We start from the raw sequence: 19,626 nt of genomic DNA, 5'->3' as shown, positions 1-19,626 counted from the left end.
CGAAGTTTTGCATATTACTCTGGAAATCTCTAGAGAATACGAGAAACTAAAACAGAACAATTGTTTGAAGAATTCCCATGAATAAGGTTCGGAGGTATTCGAGAAAATTTCTTCAGTCCAAAGGATAATTGGACAATTCAAATGATTCAATCTTAGGAGAGGATCGTCTCCAGCAGGTCGTAACATTCGGAGAATGGTACAATAGGACCAATCTGATTCAAAACATAGGAGCAGAGTATGATTGATACTTTGAGTAAAATAAATGTAGAACTTTGATGGATGAATGAGTAAAGACGTCCAAAATAGGAGTCATTTTCATAACGTCTTGCATCATAATATGTCTATTTGGGAGCATTTGACTCATTTCGATCATGGCACCTAAATCATTAGGCATAAGTACATACACATTCTATAGGTTATGTCCCTTAAGGGATAATGTAGATCACCGGTGACATCTGGCGTCTTTGTATTAGACGGGGAACAGATCGAAGATAGAAGATCTGATATTCGTGTGTTTACATCGAAGCAGATCGAAGATTTGGCGTCTCTGTATTAGACGGGGAACAGATCGAAGAAGCAGATTTGGCGTCTCTGTATTGACGGAGAGCAGATCAAAGAAAGCACATCTGGCATCTCTGTATTGACAGAGAGCAGATCGAAGATAAAAGATTTGGCGTCTCTGTATTAGACGAGGAACAGATTGAAGTAGATTTCGCATCTCTGTATTGGCAGAGAGCAGATCGGAGATAGCAGATTTGGCGTCTTTGTATTGATAGAGAGCAGATCGAAGATAACAGATGTGTCGTCTCTGTATTGACAGAGAACAGATCGAAGATAACAAATTTAGCTTTTCTGTATTGACAGAGAGCAGATCGAAGATGACAGATTTGGCGTCTCTGTATTGACAAAGAGTAGATTGAAGATAAACAGATTTGGCATCTCTGTATTGACAGAAAGCAGATCGAAGATGACAGATTTGGCGTCTCTGTATAGTCAGAGAGCAGATCGAAGATAGCCGATTCGACATCTTTGTATTGTTAGAGAGCAGATCGAAGATAGCAGATTTGGCGTCTCTGTATTGGTAGAGAGCAGATCGAAGATAGCAGATTTGGCATTGGCAGAGAGTAGATCGAAGATAGCAGATTTGACGTCTCTGTATTGTCAAAGAGCAGATCGAAGATAGCAGATTTGGCATTTCTGTATTGACAGAGAGCAGATCAAAGATATCAGATTTGAGGTCTCTGTATTGGCAAAGAGCAGATCGAAGATAGCAGATTTGGCGTCTCTGTATTAACAGAGAGCAAATCAAAGATAACAGATTTTTCGTCTTTGTATTGACAGAGAGCAGATCGAAGATAACAGATTTGTCGTCTCTGTATTGACAAAGAGCAGATCGAAGATAACAGATTTGGCATCTCTGTATTGACAGAGGGTAGATTGAAGATGACAGATTTGGCGTCTCTGTATTGACAGAGAGCAGATTGAAGATAACAGATTTGGTGTCTCTGTGTTGACAGAGGACAGATCGAAGATGACAAATTCGGCTTCTCCGTATTAGGCAAGAAGTAAATCAAAGATTCCAGCTTGGTGTTCCTGAGTTTGCAGGGAGTAGGTTGAAGATAGCAGATTTGACATTCCTAAGTTACGATGAAGCAAGTTTGAAGCTATCAGAATACCTTTGAGGAAGATAAGGATTAAGATTCCGAGACTAGGCCAGGCCGGGTAAATTTGGTCCTTTTATAATCTTTGCTCTATTCCTGTTACACAGTAATGAGCAAAGAGGGGTAGCTGTAATAGCCCAAATTTGCCCGGGCCCATAAAATAAATAAATAAAAGCAGAAACAAAAATTAAATAAATTAATAAAAGTTTTATAGTCCGTTTACAAAACCCAAAATTTTTAGCCCATTTACATAGCCCAAAGGACCCATTAACCCTATACCCGGTTACACCTAAAACCCAACAGCCCAAATACTTAAACCAGACCCAAACTAGTGAGGCCCAATGCCTAAACCAAATCTGGAAACCCTAGGGTTTCCACAAACTTCACGCTGCAAGTACCCCAAGCGTCACGCCCTTTCGTCTCGCGCCATTCCAGTGGGCTTCATCGGTGCTGTGACTCCGGCTCCATATCACGTCGTAATCGACGCACGAATCGATGCCAGCGCATTCACAGCCGGATTTCTCACTGTTACCTGCAAAAAGGGAAAGAAACAGTAGAGACGAAACAAATATAGCAAGAAATAAAATCAAGATTGTAAATATATTTTTTCAGTGGCTATAAAAGCCCGAATCAAGAACGATGTAAGACTACGGTTTTTTTTATATACACATATATACAATAAAAGACCAGCAGTGGATTAAAGAAACAGAGGTGATTATTTCATTTTTTTTCTTTTTATAAATACATACAAATATCGTAAAATAAAACGAAAAATACTTATCGCCAGATTCGCGTCAAAAAATGAAGCTTTCCAGCTTCTGGTCGTCGTATGTGGTCGATGGAGCTCCGAGAGGGTTGGCCCTCAATCCTCTTTCAGAGTTTTTTTAGTTTTTTTTAAAGACGGGTTTAAAATGATTTTTAGGTTGAAAGTTGGCTTTTATAGCCTCATAGAAACGGCGTCGTTTTGCTTAAAACGATAAGCTTCAAAACGGCGTTGTTTCAAAGCTAGGATCCGCGCGTTGACCCGTGACCCGGATAGGATCCGCGCGTTTTTGTTTAAAGGGCAAATTGCCCAATTAATCCTTCCGCATTTTTAATTTCATTTTATTTTATTTTAATTTGCCCCTAACCTTTTATTTTTGTTGCAATTTGGTCCTAGCTGCAATTATAAAGCTTATTTTGGGAAATGACACCGTTTTAGGATTAGGGTCAAATTACCCAGTGCATCCCTCAAGCTTTATAGTGTGTTTCAATTAGGATTTTTTATTTTTTTAAATTTTACCCTAGAGCTTTGTTTCCATTTAATTTTTGTCCTTTCTATTTTTTCATATATAATTTATTTTAAATATTTTATATATTATTTATTTTACTATAAATATTATGTATATATATAAATGATTTATTTTATATATATATTATTTTTACTTTATACTGCTTATTATTATTATTTATCTATGGTTTATTTATATTTTATAATATATTATATCATTTTACTATATATATTATTCATTATATTATTTTTATTATATTTTATAGTACTTCAATATTTATTATTATGTATAATTTTAAAATTTGCATACTATTATTAAATAATATATATATCATTGTTAATTATTTAGCATATTATGAAAACTTCTAAAATTTATTATAAAGTTTTGTACGTATTTAATATAGTATTATTTATATAAATATATATTAAGCTATTATATCATATAGTATATTTGTATTTTTTAAAATTACTCTTTTGTTAATTATATATTGCTTAAATATTTTTTTCCTCATTTATTTTTCAAATTGTTTTTTAATTTGTTTGTTTTTATCCTTTTGTATTTATTTGGTATTGTTTTAATATGTTAATTTTATCTCATGGGATATTTTTATTTTTATGTTATTTTGTTATTGTTATATATTCGCATTTAAAATTGATTATTTATGTCGTTATTTTAAGATTATATTCGCATGAAATACTATTATATATGTGTAATTTGTATTGTTATATTCATTATTTTGCTATTTTGTATTTTGCATGAAATAATAATGTGTGTATATTTATGTTATTATATATGCATGAAATGTTAATGTATATTGTGTAATTTATGTTGTATTTATCATTTTCTATGTTATATTTGCATGAAATGTTAAAGTATGTAGTTTAATTAGTTTAATATTGATCTTTTAATAGGTTAAACGCATTATCGCTTTTAAAGTTTTATATTTCATTTAATCCAAAGGAATTTTAAAAAACGAGGCAATATCTTTTGTATTTAGGAATTCGGGAAGTAGTGCCCTAACATGCTGGGTTGCGATTTCCCGTTTGTCTAAATGTCTAAAGTATCATTTTAAATAGATTTTGTAAATCACGAGATGATTTTAGTTACTAAAGTTTAAGAATATCGTGTCCAATCATGCTGGATATGATGTTTGCACTCTTTTGAAACGAAAGAATCTCGATTTTCAGATCAAATTATTCCAGTTTTTTTTTTAAAAAAATGATCCTTTTGTTAAATTCTTTCAAACTTTTGACATGAAGACAGAAAACTATTCAATTTGGTACCAATATTGGGCGTTGCGAGGGTGTTAATCCTTCTTCGTGTGTAACCGACTCCCGAACCTGTTTTCTCGCATTTTTTGTAGACCAAAATGTTTTATAAAGGTGATCCAAGCACACCTAAAAAGGTTGGTGGCGACTCCCGTTTTTAAAGATTCCATCCCTTTTAAAAAAGAGGTTTCGACATATGTCAATCAGGATAAATGTTGAACATCCTATAGCTCATGTTCACACATAAAACGATTTAGTTGAATCGTTTATCAAATGCCTCCATTTAATAGCTAAACCATTATTTATGAGAACAAAAATTCCTATTTCAGCATGAGATTGTATTGATTTACATGTTGTACGCATCAAGACAATAAATTATAAATACTCCCCTTTACAATTGATTTTTGGTCAAGAGCCAAATATTTCCCATTTTACAATTTTTGGATGTGCGGTATATGTTCCAACTACTCCACCATAACGCACAAAGATGGGTCATCATAAGATATTGGGAATGTATATTTATATAAGTCTCCTTATATTATTAAATATTTTTGAGCTATTAATTCGAGATTTAGTTATGACATGAGATGTTAGTTTTCCTAACATTAGGGGGAGAGAATAAAAAGTTAGATTAATAAAGTACTTGAAATGAATTATCAATGTCTAAGATCCTCGTACAAAGCAATGTGAATGATGTGTGTTTTACGTGACTAACTAAAATACGACTAAGGCAAGCGCACCTATTGAACAATAGTATAGCTACGGTGAGTAAAGATATCGTATCTACGAGGACTAAAAATATTAGAAATGACCGTTTTCCTATTATCTAGTCGACAAATTGGAGTAATTGTTTTAAGCTAATATTTACTAAACTAATTTACTAAGAACTCAACAGAGAATGAAATAGGAAAATAATCGAAAGATAACTAATGAGAGAGACAATACCCAGGAAAGAATCCACCTATTATTTTGAATCTGAATTAAATTATTTATTCACTTGGTGCTTGATCCATAGAAATCCCTAAATTATGTTAATATCTCTTTCGAGAGTAAGAACAACTGACTCTAGGTTGATTAATTGAAATATATTTCTAATTAAAACCCCTATTGTCGCATTAACTCGATCTATGGATTTCCCTATTAGATTTGACTCTAATCCGGTAGATTTATGTCGTCCTATTTCTAGGATTGCATACAACTCCACTCAATTATGCTAGATCTACTCTTAAACAGGGACTTTTTCTCTACTGAATTAAGCACATTAAACATAAATTAATATCCCAGAAATATTAAAACAAGAAATTAGCACACATAATTGAGAAGAAGAATCAAGTATTTATCATGTAAAACATAAATCAAATAATAAAATTCATCATAGGTTTCATCTTCCTTAGGTATCTAGGGAATTAGTTCATAATTCTTAAATAAAGCATCTCAAAGTCAGAATAACCACAAGACATAAAGAAACTCATAAAAACTTCAAGAGAAATTAAAAGGAGATCTTCAATCTTGATGGAGATCCGCTTCAGATTTGGCTTATAATGGTATTCTTCAAGTGTTTTCTTCGATATTCTCTGATGGCCCCCATATCTCTTCTTCTATTTGGTATTTATAGACTATAGAATGCTCAAAAAGCCTAAAAATTGAATTTTTCCACGTGTTTGGGAAGTAGGTTGCGAAATCGACACGAGCTCCAACCCATGTGGCTCCTTAAATCTGCTCTATTTCTCCAATTTTCACTCATTTCGCTCTCAAATGTTCACCTAAGTATAAGAACATGAATTAAAGGGATTAGAAGCATCAAATTCACCAATTTGCATAAATAATCATCCAAGAACGCATTAAGAATGAGATTAAAATATGTTAGTTTTATCATTTATCAGTGAACCAGAAGTTCAACAGATAATTTATTTTACAAATCAATTGTCAGATTCATTAAATCTGACAACTCATTCAGTGGCCTGAAAGCTTGCACAAGGTAAAAAAAATTGTGTTTTTTCTTGGTTTTATTATTATTATAGAAATTATTAAACTATTCCATTAAGTTGTGTAATGGTTAGGTATGGCATTCAAATATGCCACACAACAAAATTGCTACTAGAAAAGGTCACCAAGGATGGATGAAAGAGGAAGGTCCTTATTTCATTTTTCCTGGTGGTGGAACCATGTTTCCTGATAGAGCTTTACCATATATTGACAAGCTCCGACGTTTCATGCCCATCAAAAGTGGAATTATTAGGACTGCTCTTGATATGGGATATGAGGTAAGTTGATATATGGTATTAGCACCTTGTTGTGATTATTGATTTGTAATGTTTGAATATCATGTATATGAATCCTTTTTGCAAGTCGTAAGTTTTGGGGGTTCATTGTTGGCTGAACGCATTTTGACACTTTCATTTGCTCCAAGGGATTCTCACAAAGCACAAATACAATTTGCACTGGAAAGAGGCATACCGGCCTTTATTCTAATGTTCGGCACTCGCAGGCTCCCCTTTCCTGCATTTGCATTCGATTTCATCCACTGCTCTCGATGCCTCATCCCTTTTGCAGCTTATAGTGGGTTTTTTTTCTTTGAAATGCTTTTGATATATTCGTTTCTTATATCAACCTCGTTTTTTCGATGTTACATGAACAAATATTGGATTGGTTTTTTAGATGCAACATATTTCATTGAAGTGGACTGCTTACTTCGTCCGAGTGGATTTTTGGTCATCTTTGGACCCTCTGTGCAGTGGCCTAAGAAAGAAAAAGAATGGGAAGAGATCCAGGCTGTGGTAAGAGCATTGTGCTATGAGTTGATTATCGCCGAAGGAAACATGGTTATTTGGAAAAAGCTTGATAGAGATCCGTGTCTAAACCCAAATGAATTCAGGATTGGATTGTGTGATGAATCAGATGACCCAAATGTTACATGGCGATCATCACGGACCTGCTTAGTTTAGATTTATTTAGAATTCTAATGAGATTTGCCTTTTAATTTCCTCCCAATTTAGTTGCACGTTTGATAGTTTATGGTTGCCATTTCTATCTTGTTTATTGTGTTCTGAAGTTCTCTTGTTTTTGGTTGATAGGTATGTTAATTTGAAAAGATGTATGACTCCATCTTTTATTAATGGAGGATATGCTATTGGGAAAATTCCTGGGTGGCTAGAAAGGCTATTAAGGGCTCCTTTGAGGGCGTTGATCATGAACAATGGGATTGACTTGTTTTAGGCAGACACGAGGCGGTGGGCAACAAGAGTTGCCTATTATAAGAATACGTTGAAGGTTAAGGTTGGGACGCCAGCAATATGCAATGTCATGGACATGAATGCATTTTTCGGAGGTTTTGCAGCAACACTCGAGACTGATCCAGTATGGGTGATAATTATTGTTCTTGCTCGGAAGCCATTAACTCTCAATATTATTTACGATAGAGGCCTTATCGAAGTATACCATGATTGGTGATTTACTATAGCATTTCTAGCCTTGTTTACTCCTAATTGAATCAGAGCCAATGGTTACTAACAATTAGTTTCCCGTTTGATAAACTAGAGTATAGTATACTATAATGCTTAGCCTTAAAATTTCTACGATACCCTTGAAAATGTATTGGTTCCTTTCTGCTCAAGGCAAACCTTGTATTGCTTATCCCTCGTTGATCGGATCTCCCATAGAAAACTGTATTATCTATAGGAGAGTTAAAACCTTCCAACTAGATCCATGTTTAATCCTTATCCTTAAATCTTTTTCATGGATGCTCGTCTTTCGGATTCCTCTTTCTTATTCTCCAATGATGATACGGTGGTCTTAACGGGAAACTGAAATTAGTGATTGGTGTTTGCAGGTGTGAGCCTTTCTCAACGTACCCCCGGACTTATGATCTCATCTATGTAGCTAGCATAGATTCACTAACAAAGCTTCCAGGTTCGAGGAATAGCAGGTAGATACATTGATCCTCTATTGCTATTGAACGGATTCATCATATCTTTCGTTTGCTTTCGAGTCAAGTAACATTTATCTGGTTCCAACATTGTTGCTGCAGTTGTAGCCTGGTGGACCTAATGGCGGAGATCGAAGGAACGGCTGTGATTCAAGATTTGCCAGAGGTAATAAAAAAGGTGGTTCATAGCACATATACTAAGCTGGGCAACTACCATAAATAACAAAGAACCTGAATCACACGGGAGAGGCAAGATTCTGGTTGCTACCAAAACCTTTTGGCACCTATAACTGCTTCTTTCCAGCATCCCATTGACTCGGCCTTTGTTCTTTCTCATGTAGGGTTTTTTTTTTTTTGAAGCCACGTTTATGTCCTCCCAAGCATAAAATATATGCAATCTTTATAATCATAAAAAGCATCTTTTATTTAATTAAAAGGTATCTGGGTAAATTTAGCATTACTTTTAAAAAAGAGGGTGAGAAAAGATTTTAAAAATCTAGGTTAAGATTTAAGTGTTAAATATTATTGTAAAAATTACTTTTACATAATAAAATGTCTTTTTAGAAATGGTGTTATAAAGTAAAAATATGTATAAAATAAGGTTTAAATTGTTAATATTATTATATTTTAATAAAAATATTAAAAATAATTTATTACAATATATGAAATATAAAATTTGGATATTTTAAACAATTAATATTAAATATTTGTAAAACTTTCTTTGAATATATAAACTATATTTTAAATATTAAAATATAATCATTATAAATTTAAATAATTATATATGTATTTTAAATATTACATAAAATACAATAGATTATGAATAAGAGTTATATCATTTGACTCCAAAATTTTTTTCGTGAACACAAAGCTATCTATTTAAATTTAAAATCACTTTTGAATATTTAAATTTAAAATCACTTTTAATTTCAAAAGTTATATGTTTAGTATTATTTATGATTCCAAAATCTAAATAGACAAGTAAAAGAAATCATATAAAATTTAGGTCACCAAAATACACAACAAAATTCTTAGCATTAGACTTAAAAGGTATGATTAACATTATTACTGGTATATTTTTTTTTATTATCAAGAAACTATAGATTTAAACAAGAAGTTGAAAAAACAACCCTGCCAATCATGATTTGAAACTAAAAGCAAAGGTAAATAAAAAGCTTTTCAAATCAACTCATGTTTTTAAACTAAGGATTTTAATCTTAGTTGTTGATCTTCATTGCTGTTGCGGTTAAAAAAGTGAGTTTAGAAAAATGCTGGTAGAAAAGTTTGATTTGTTAATTTTAGATATAATAGTAGAAAATAAAAAATTAGTTAAGTTATATGATATTTAAATAATTTAATATAATGATAAATGAAATATAAATCTTAAATATTTTTAATTAATTAATATAAATTATTTTAAAATTAATGTTATAAAAATATTTTTAAAAATTGAATATAATCATAAATGAGATTTAAATAATTTAATATAATGATAAATGGTATTTAAATAATTTAATATAATCATATATAAAATATAATTTAATTTTTATATAAATTTTAAATAATTAATATAAATAAAAATATTTTGATTATTTTCACCCCAAACGCAAAAACTTAAAACTAAAAGTACTTAAATTTCAATTTTTAGATTTGGGCAGAAAAACACTTTTTAACTACAAAAGTCAAGTGTATATCTCATTGTTGCTCCACTTAAAAGACATTTTAAAGATGTTTTAAAGAAAAAAATATTTTTTTTAAAAAAATAATTAAACAATAGGGTATTTCAATATTTTTAAGAGATGTTTTCTTAAAATAAAAAAATTATCGGACAAATTACCAATAAAAGCCCTTTTTTTTTTAAATTTACCGAAATGAGCTAGGTCAGAAATTATTTACCGGAATGGGCCAGTTTCTACAAAACGCGTCCACGCCGTCGTAGCGTTGTCGGGGAAAAGCAGAAAATGCTTTGAAGTTGTCATTCATCGAGGCAAAGCGCTTCCTTGAGGAAGCATTTTCCGTGTTTTTATTAGGGTTTTTGCAATTAGGGTTAGGGTTTTGGGAATTTTGGGTTTTAAATTTTAAGGTTTTAAGAAAAAATTAAATAAATTAGGGTTTAGTGTTTATTAATTAAATTAATTACTAATTTTAAAAATTAAATTATGGTCTAGTGTTTATGATTTTAAGGAAAAATCAAATAAATTAGGGTTTAGGGTTACTTCAGTAAATTAATTATAAATTTTTTAAAAAATAAATTAGGATTTTAGGGTTTAGGGTTTTAGGGTATTTAAGAAAAAAAATCAAATAAAGGGTTTGGGGTTTAGGGTAACTTAATTAAATTATTTGTTAATCTAAAAAAGCTTCTACGTGGACGCTCTTTTGCTACAGTAGTCTCTGAAAAAATAAATTTGAGAAGACGTGTCTGCGCAAATAGTGTCAAAAACGCTTCAAGCAAGATGCATTGTCAGCAAAAGTACTGAAAGAAGCTCCCACGTGGACGCTCTTTTGCTATAGTAGTATCTGAAAAAATAATTTTGAGAAGACGTGTCTGTGCAAATAGTGTAAAAAACGCTTCAAGCAGGATGCATTGTCAGCAAAAGTACTGAAAGAAGCTTCCACGTGGACGCTCTTTTGCTACAGTAGTCTCTGAAAAAATAATTTTGAGAAGACGTGTCTGCGCAAATAGTGGTAAAAACGCTTCAAGCAGGATGCATTTTCAGCAAAATTACTGGAAGAAGCTCCCACGTGGATGCTCTTTTGCTACAGTGGTCTCTGAAAAAATAATTTTGAGAAGACATGTCTGCATAAATAGTGTCAAAAAAGCTTCAAGCAGGATGCATTTTCAGCAAAAGTACTGAAAGAAGCTCCCACGTGGACGCTCTTTTGCTACAGTGGTTTCTGAAATAACTTGGGCTATAAATGAGCCAAATTTTGTTCTCAGGTTGCATAACTTACAGCAAAAAAAAAAAAAAAGAGAGGCTAAGAAGGATAAAAATTAAAGATGAGTGAGCGCATTAGTGCTGTTATTTACTATGATGGTGAGGTTCGTCACACCGAGAACGGTGTTGTTTTTTTCGGAAAATACAATACGGCTGGTTTTTAACTAGAACATAGATTTGACAGAACTTCGTAAAAGGATTAGGCGTAAAATATTCAGAACGACGCCAATGAAAGTGTTGTCTATTAGGTATCGATTTTGTGCTTCTATTGATCCAATAACATATGACTCGTTCGACATCAAAGGTGCTCGTAGCTTGGAGGTAATGGTGCAGACTCATCTTGCTAGTAGAACACCATATATTGAGTTATATGTACAATTTGCATCGCCAAATGATACATTTGCGGCTGCTGTTTGAGAGGAATACACGACCCCTGCCCGACACTCCGTTAGTGGGTTACATAACACGGAATCACCGGTTTTTGGTAGCGGTATGGAATACACAACCTCTGCACGACACTCTGTTAGTGGATGGGACATGCACCTAGGTGGGTCGATGTTTGATGCTGGAAATACGTACTGGGAAATAACATCAATTTATAGTGCTTGGCAATCTACATCCAGTTGGGGACGTTATGAAATGCCCAGAAGAAGGGATGATGTACTCCCCATGACGTCTACCGGTGAGGGGACCTCATACGTCACAGATGATGGTGGGTTGGATGATGAGTCCGATGTGGATCCACCTCAAGAGCCCGGTCGCGATGGTACAGAAGTTGGATTATTTTCTGAACCGGAGCCTATTCCAACTGAACCTGAAGATGTTGAAGAGGGTTCAGATGAAGAAGAAGATCCATGATTCAGGGCATACTCGCCTCCAGCCCACATGCATAATGTTGATCTATCTGCAGATGATGCATTGGAGTTTCCAGATCTACCACACAGAATGCATGATCATACAAGTTCGTTATTGGATTCGAGCGAATTTGAAGTTGGTAAGGAGTTTTCCAATAAGGATAGTTTTCTTGGTGCATTGAAACAACATAGCATCAATAACAGTGTTAACTACCACGTGGTTAAATCTAAATCCGATAAGTTTGAGGCGAAGTGTGCAGTGCAAGACGAAAGTTGTTCATGGAAAATCTACGCCTCGTTGAGGAAAAGGATAGGGTTGTGGGAGAGAAAAAAGTATAAAGGTCCACATACATGTGCTGCAGGTATAATATTTAAGGTTTTTGAATAATACTGTTATTATGTAATGTTACATTATTTAACGTACTTCGTTGACAGGTATTTCACAAGATCATCCCAAGATGGATTCAGCTATGTTAGCTAGCTTAATACTACACACGGTGAAGGCAGATCCTAGGATTTCAGTGCCAGTCTTAATTGCCAATATTTGTAACCAAATGGGGTACACGCCCTCTTACCGCAAAGCTTGGATAGCTAAGCAGAAGGCTTTGGAGAAGATGCATAGTGGGTGGGACGCTTCATATAATGAAATATGGCAGTGGTGTCAAGTGCTAGAGAGATACGTCCCAGGTTGCATAACAGACCTTCAAACAGAACCTGCATACTACAACGACCGATTGCTCCGTGGATGCCAAGTATTTAAGTGTCTCTTCTGGAGCTTTAAGCAATGCCGAGACACATTTGCATATTGTAAGCTATTGGTACAAATTGACGGTACCTTTATGTACGGTAGATATACCCATCGGCTATTACTAGCAGTCGCACAGGATGGTAGTGGAAGAATCCTTCCAATTGCGTTTGCAATAACATCGGGGGAGTCAGCTGATGACTGGGATTTTTTTCTTTCTAGGTTAAGGATGCATGTTTGCCCCCAACCTGATATATGTGTTATATCGGATCGAGGCACCGGGATACTAGCTGCAATTGAGCGACAGGGAAGCCTATGGCATCACACACACTATCGGTATTACCTAAGGCACATTGCTTCCAACTACTACAGGCAATATCCATCTAAAGGTGAACGACGGCAAGTGGCCAACATGGGTATTTAACTTTATCTCTATTAATATAATTTCATTTGGAATATTGAATTTATTTTAAATGGAAAAGTGGTATGTAATTTTCGCTAGCAACTTATATTGGCAGGGTATGAGATAAGCAAGGACCATTTTCATGAGATGTTGGCAGTTTTCCATTCAGTTAACGAAGAGGGCCATGACTACCTATGTAATATACCTTTCGAATAGCGGACACAAGCATACGACGGCGGCTTACGATATGGTTATTTACCGATAACATCAGTTGTGCGAGAGACATATTTTCGTTTAGCGGCACTATTTTCGAAACGAGCAGCGAGTTATGCAGGCCAAATGCAGGGAGACCATGTATGGTGCGCAAAGGTATTGCAAGAAATTAACAAGGCGAAGGCACGGGTGAACACTATGCATACAGTGTGTCACGATCGAGACAACTTATGGTTTCGTGTGACAGAGTTTGACAAACCGCACCAAGGTATTACTGGCGGGCAATATCGTATACACTTAAGAAATAAGACTTGCGATTGTGGGAGGTTTGACGCACTTCGTTATCCATGCGCTCATGTAATTGCAGCTTGTCAAAATCTTCGTCTGGATCCCATGAGCTATGTCGACGACGTGTACAAATTGGAATACATGTACAACGTGTGGAGATACATATTCCCACTGGTCCCAAATGAGCGTAAGTGGCCCTCTGTATCGCTTACTCCGTTTAAGCTGTTACCGGATGGAGAGTTGCGGCATAAACCAAAGGGTCGACCTTGCTCGACTAGAATATGCAACAATATGGATATCCGAGAAACAACCAATCAACAGAAGTTATGTGGATAGTGTAGGAACCCAGGCCTACAAGTAGATCATGTCCAAATCGCAATAGTTGATAGTTGTTGTAATTGTCAATATGTTGTATTATTTATATTTTATTACATGAAATAATATAAAATATTCAAAATATTGCTTTATTTTAAAATAATTTTCATTTTATTAAAAATATAAAAGTAAATTATAATTACTTTATTTAAAACAACCTTTTATATTATCACATGAAATAATATAAAAATATTCAAAATGTTGCCTTATTTAAAATAATTTCTATTTTATTAAAAATATAAAAGTAAATTATAATTACTTTATTTAAAACAACCTTTTATCTAATTACATGAAATAATATAAAAATATTCAAAATGTTGCCTTATTTAAAATAATTTTCATTTTATTAAAAATATAAAAGTAAATTACAATTACTTTATTTAAAACAACCTTTTATCTAATTACATGAAATAATACAAAATATTCAAAATGTGGCCTTATTTAAAATAATTTCCATTTTATTAAAAATATAAAAGTAAATTAGAATTACTTTATTTAAAACAACCTTTTATCTAATTACATGAAATAATATAAAAATATTCAAAATGTTGCCTTATTTAAAATAATTTCCATTTTATTAAAAATATAAAAGTAAATTACAATTATTTTATTTAAAACAATCTTTTATCTAATTACATGAAATAATATAAAAAGATTCAAAATGTTTGTACAAATATATTAAAATAAAAATCAATGTCCGTGCCAGTCGGATTCAGTGCCACATGAAGATCGTCGACGGTTACGCGTTGGATTCCTCCTTTGTCCAGCTTCCGGTGGGGGTTGTGCTTGCTCCGGCGAGGATTTTGGTTGTGGGTGTTAGGAGGATGACCCGCCTTGATAGAATAGTGATTGTGGAGGTGTTTGCATCATTAATGGCGGAGGTGTTTGAAACCCATAAGGTAATGGGGATTGGTAAAAAGAAGAGCTCCCCGACGGCCCCTACTGCGATCCCTCGTGCGACGGCTGCCTATAGATCAGCGGTCCACTTGGAGTAATCGGAAATGGAGATGAACCGGGCCATGCATTCCAACTTGCCATAGGACTAGAAAAAGGAAACATATAAGGGCTAGGATATATAAAAGGGCTAGGATACGTACCTGGCATCATCTGAAGAGGCTGTGCTGTGGGTGTCGACGGTTGAACTGTTGGGCCCGGTGACTGTGTAGGTCTTGTTGCTGGGCTAGATGATTGTGTGGGTGCTGTTGATGGGCTTGCGTCTCGTCCCTTCTTCTAGGATTTAAAGGGCCACGTCGTTCCCTTTGGATACGCAATTGCTGCTGCCTCTCATCTTCTAACAGTAAATATGGCTTGCCATGGATCCTAAACCATGGCATGTATTCCGGTATGCACGCTAACTCTGGAATGATGATCGGTTCCCGAGTAGGTATATAATCATACCGATCTTCCCACATTTGGATATAGTGTGACCAGAATCTCGGCCAATCCATATGCAATTACCGTAAGTTGATTTTGTGATGATCATCCAACACCTCAGGTGCCACAGGAATCGGTTGTCGGAATCTAAATTGCCGTAATACTCTGTCTGATTGGTGCATCCCCACAATAGCAAAGTTGACCAATGGGACCTTCACGTACCAAACGTTCAGATTTTGCAAGTATTCATCCGGAATTACTGCCCGAATTGCCGGATCCTCGTATGGTGTCCATTGAAACTATATAAAAATGATGGAAATATTAGTTAAATAAAAAATACTAAATACTAAATACTAAATACGAATCCACTATTTTATTATGTATGTATATATATTTTTAATACTTATATATATTTTTAATACTTACTTGTGCTTCCGACCGTTACTCTAATAGAAGCCGTATATCTTCAAGACAGGTAGCTAATCAAGCATTACTTGCCGAACGGTTCCATCTAATTAAATAAATTTTTAGCATACGATTATATTTTAAATCTATGTAATAATTGTAAAATCTAATATAAAATTTACCTCGTTATGAGTGGGAATGTATATGGGTGGTCCACTCGAGGATGTAAAAATGGAAAGCGAAACTGTGCCCATGATTGCAGTAGTGATAGGCAACCTCCGATTTTCGCTTTATTCGGTCGCGTTGCCCCGCACATCTCCCGGTATAGTGTTGCCAACACGGCAGGCCCCCAACTAAATTCATCAGCTGCTCTAAAATCAACGAGTTTCAGCAGCCATCTCAGATGTACAAGGTTTCGTGACAAGTCCAGCATCAGATAACCTCCAATTATCTGAAGACTATATGCTCGAGCATATCGAATTTTTTCTAGTTCGGTAGAATCATCATCCGGCTCCAGAAATGTGTCTCATAACCAGCACATCTCGATCCGACCTCCGTTAATATTATCCGGAATAGCACCCAAAAGCTCGTAGCATACTGCTCCCCAATCAGCAGAATGAATGGACCTAGTGACTGCGTCCCTGTCCACCGGCAATCCTAATTGCAAATGCACGTATTCCAAAGTGATAGTGCACTCTCCACATGGAAGATAAAATGTGTGCGTCTCGAGACTCCACCTTTCTATCAACGCACTAATAAGTTTCGGGTCCAACTTGCACCCCCGGCCTATCATCGCCACGTGCTAAAAACCCACTTCTCGTAGGTAATCCTCTATCAACAGTGATGGAGGACCAATCATGTTACGGATATAGCATTGCAATATCCGATCTATAGACTTTTATAAGAAATAATAAAATAAAAATTATTTAAATTTGCATAAATGACAGAAATCTTAAATAATATTTAAATATTAAATTTAACACTTACCATTTACATTTGTTCGACGGATATGTGCTTATCATCGAAGCGAATTAATTCTCCGGCCATTGCTAACACGATCAAATTTTTTTTATTTTAAAAAATAAATTTAGAAAAAATAAAATTAGAGCTTTTTTGAAAAAATTAACGAGAGTTTTGAGAGGAATTTAAGAGAAATTTGAAATATTTGAGAGAAATTTGAGAGAATATTGAAAGATTGAAGATTGAAAGGATTTAAGTGTGAAAAAATGAAAGGGTGGGGGTTTTATAGTTTTTTTTTTGGACCGTTAGGGGTTACTAACGGTCAAAAAGTAGCCGTTGCTACTGTTCAAACACGGGAAAATGCTTCCTCAAGGAAGCGCTTTGCCACGTGATGTAAAGCGCCCTCAAGGAAGCGTTTTACATTCACGAGGCAAAGCTTCCTTGAGGAAGCGCTTCTACTTTTTCCCCCGAAACGCTACCGACATGGACGCGCTTTTGTAAAACTGGCCCATTCCGGTAAATAATTTCTGACCTGGCCCATTCCGGTAAATTTAAAAAAAAAGGGGGCTTTTATTGGTAATTTGCCCAAATTTATCGTTAGGTATATTCAATGGTCGTATCTTATTTCAGAAATTTATACTAAAAAAACAATAACTATTTCAACCAAACAAACATAATGATCTATCATCTCTCTTGAAAAACCCATCACTTTCCTTTTGTTAAAATATCTTTTTACTTTATTTTATTTTAGTTTTATCTTCTAAGTGACTCGACACTCACACTATGGATGAAGATAATGAATCTTCTCAACTTAAACACTCATTCATTTTAAGATTTTATTTGAAGTTGTAGTTTAAGTTATTTATTTTTATTGAAAAATATAAAGATCCATATAAAAAATTGTTTTTTTTTAGATTTGTCTCAATTGAATTGGTTTTTAATTAACTTGTGACACAAACTTAGTTATGTATTTCATAATAGGCTTATGTCATTATTGGACTCTTAAACTCTATTTGTTTTCTCATTTTGGTACCCACACTTTTTTTTCCCACTTTTGGTGCTTGAACTATCATTTAGAGTTGTCCATGGCCCAGGCCAGACCAGGTTCGGGGCCCTAACAAAATTCTAGACCTAGACCCGACCCAAAAATGGGCCTAAATGTTTTCTCAAGCTTGATCCAGATAAAATGTAAAACTCAGACTCGACCCACCAATATTAAAATTATTTTATTTTATTTTTATATAGTTTTTTTAAAAGAATATAATTAATAAAAATACTAAAAATATTAAAATCAATGTTTCTCAATAAATTGAAAATAAATTAAAAAGTCTTTATATTTAAATAATATTAAGATATGTGCAATTTAACAAGTAAATACCTCTAAAATAGTAGTAAAATTAATAATAAAATAAGAGTTATATAATACCCAAACAATAATAATAAAATAGTAGCAACATAATAGTGAAATGACAACAAAAAAAGTGAAAAACAATAGAAAAATAGTGAAATATATTGGATGAGAAAGTAGAAAAGAAAAGAAAGTAAAAGAGTGGAAAGCTAAAGAATGTAAATAAATTACCTATTATGTTGTTTGGGTAGTTAAATGTATTGAATGAAAGGAAGATAAAGTAATTTTTACTTTTTATTTGGATAAATAGTGAAAAATAATGAAATTATTAATTGTAATAATTTTTATAATTAAAACCTTTTCATAAAACTATTTATAAAATAAAGAGAGGATAAAAAGATATCTTTCCTATTCTTAGCTTCCCCATTTAACTTTTAAGGAAAGCAAGGATACTAAACTTTCTTTACTTTACTAAACTAACTTAAAATCCTACCCAAACAAAGGATAGGATGATCATTTCCCTTAATTTCCTTTCCCCTCCCTACCTCCAATCCCATCATAAGCTAAAGTTACCCAAAAAAGAATAGCAAAAAACATAGGGTCATTTGATCTAGGAAACATAGACCATTTTCATTTTCAAAATGAAAATCACTAAGAAAATTGTATTTTGTTGAAAATTTTGAAAATGAAATATGTGAAAATAGAAAACAACAAAAAGTTGTTTTATTTGTTTTACTAAAGTTATTTTGTAAAATTGAAAAAGTTGAATATAGTGGTTTTAACTTTAAATTTGATTAATAAATTAGTCTCGGTTCAAACTTATTTAAAGACATAAACATTCTTTTTCTCAACCTTTTTAAATATCAAAATTAGAATCCATATGAATGTAGTATTTTTTTTAATTTTATTTTTAATCTTTTTATTATAAGAAAATAGTGTACCAAACAAATTTTTATCTTTTACCAAGTGTGCTTTTCAAAATTTAAAAAATAAGAATTAAAATCAATTTTAATAATGAAAACAAAAATATTTTCACAAACCAAGTAGTGTCTAAGTATTTTTTGTACAACAATTATTTGAACCTAGGCTAATTATAAAGTAAATGAACACCCTATGACAGACCACAACTTAAGGTTCAATAATGTCTAAGTTTTATGGCTTAAATTATATAATATTATTATATAAAATTTTGATTTCTAACACTCTAAGATTTGGGTTTTTGAAAAGGAGAAAAAAATGCAATTAAATAATTTCATTATTAATTAATAGTATTGCACCAACCATTCTTAAATTATTATCTTCATTTTAAATTGGTCCCTAAACTTCAAATCATTCTAATTATATATCTAAACTATTAAAGTTATATCAATTAGGTCATTTAATTACTAAAATAGCTATTTTAATTGTTAAATGAAATTTCATACCTTATGTGATATACTTTAAAGTGAAAAATCTAAGAAAAAATATTGTAAAAATAAATGTTTTAAAAATATTAGTTTTAGTTTTCAAGCTTTTATAAAAGCTTTTTCATTCACTCTATTTTTAGTTTTACTTTATTTTTAGTTTTTATTTTAAAAGTTATGGGATAATGTTATATTTG

At 33.1% G+C, this 19,626-nt stretch overlaps 1 pseudogene; it reads left to right on the top strand.

Annotated features, from left to right (window-relative positions):
• Positions 1–2,002: 2,002 nt before the first annotated feature.
• Positions 2,003–8,415, top strand: LOC108468253 (probable pectin methyltransferase QUA3; annotated as a pseudogene).
• Positions 8,416–19,626: the final 11,211 nt, after the last annotated feature.

This window comes from Gossypium arboreum, chromosome 8 (assembly GCF_025698485.1).
Source record: "Gossypium arboreum isolate Shixiya-1 chromosome 8, ASM2569848v2, whole genome shotgun sequence".
NCBI lineage: Eukaryota > Viridiplantae > Streptophyta > Magnoliopsida > Malvales > Malvaceae > Gossypium > Gossypium arboreum.
Note: the sequence above shows the minus strand (reverse complement) of the source record. Positions and strands in the feature narration are given on the sequence as shown.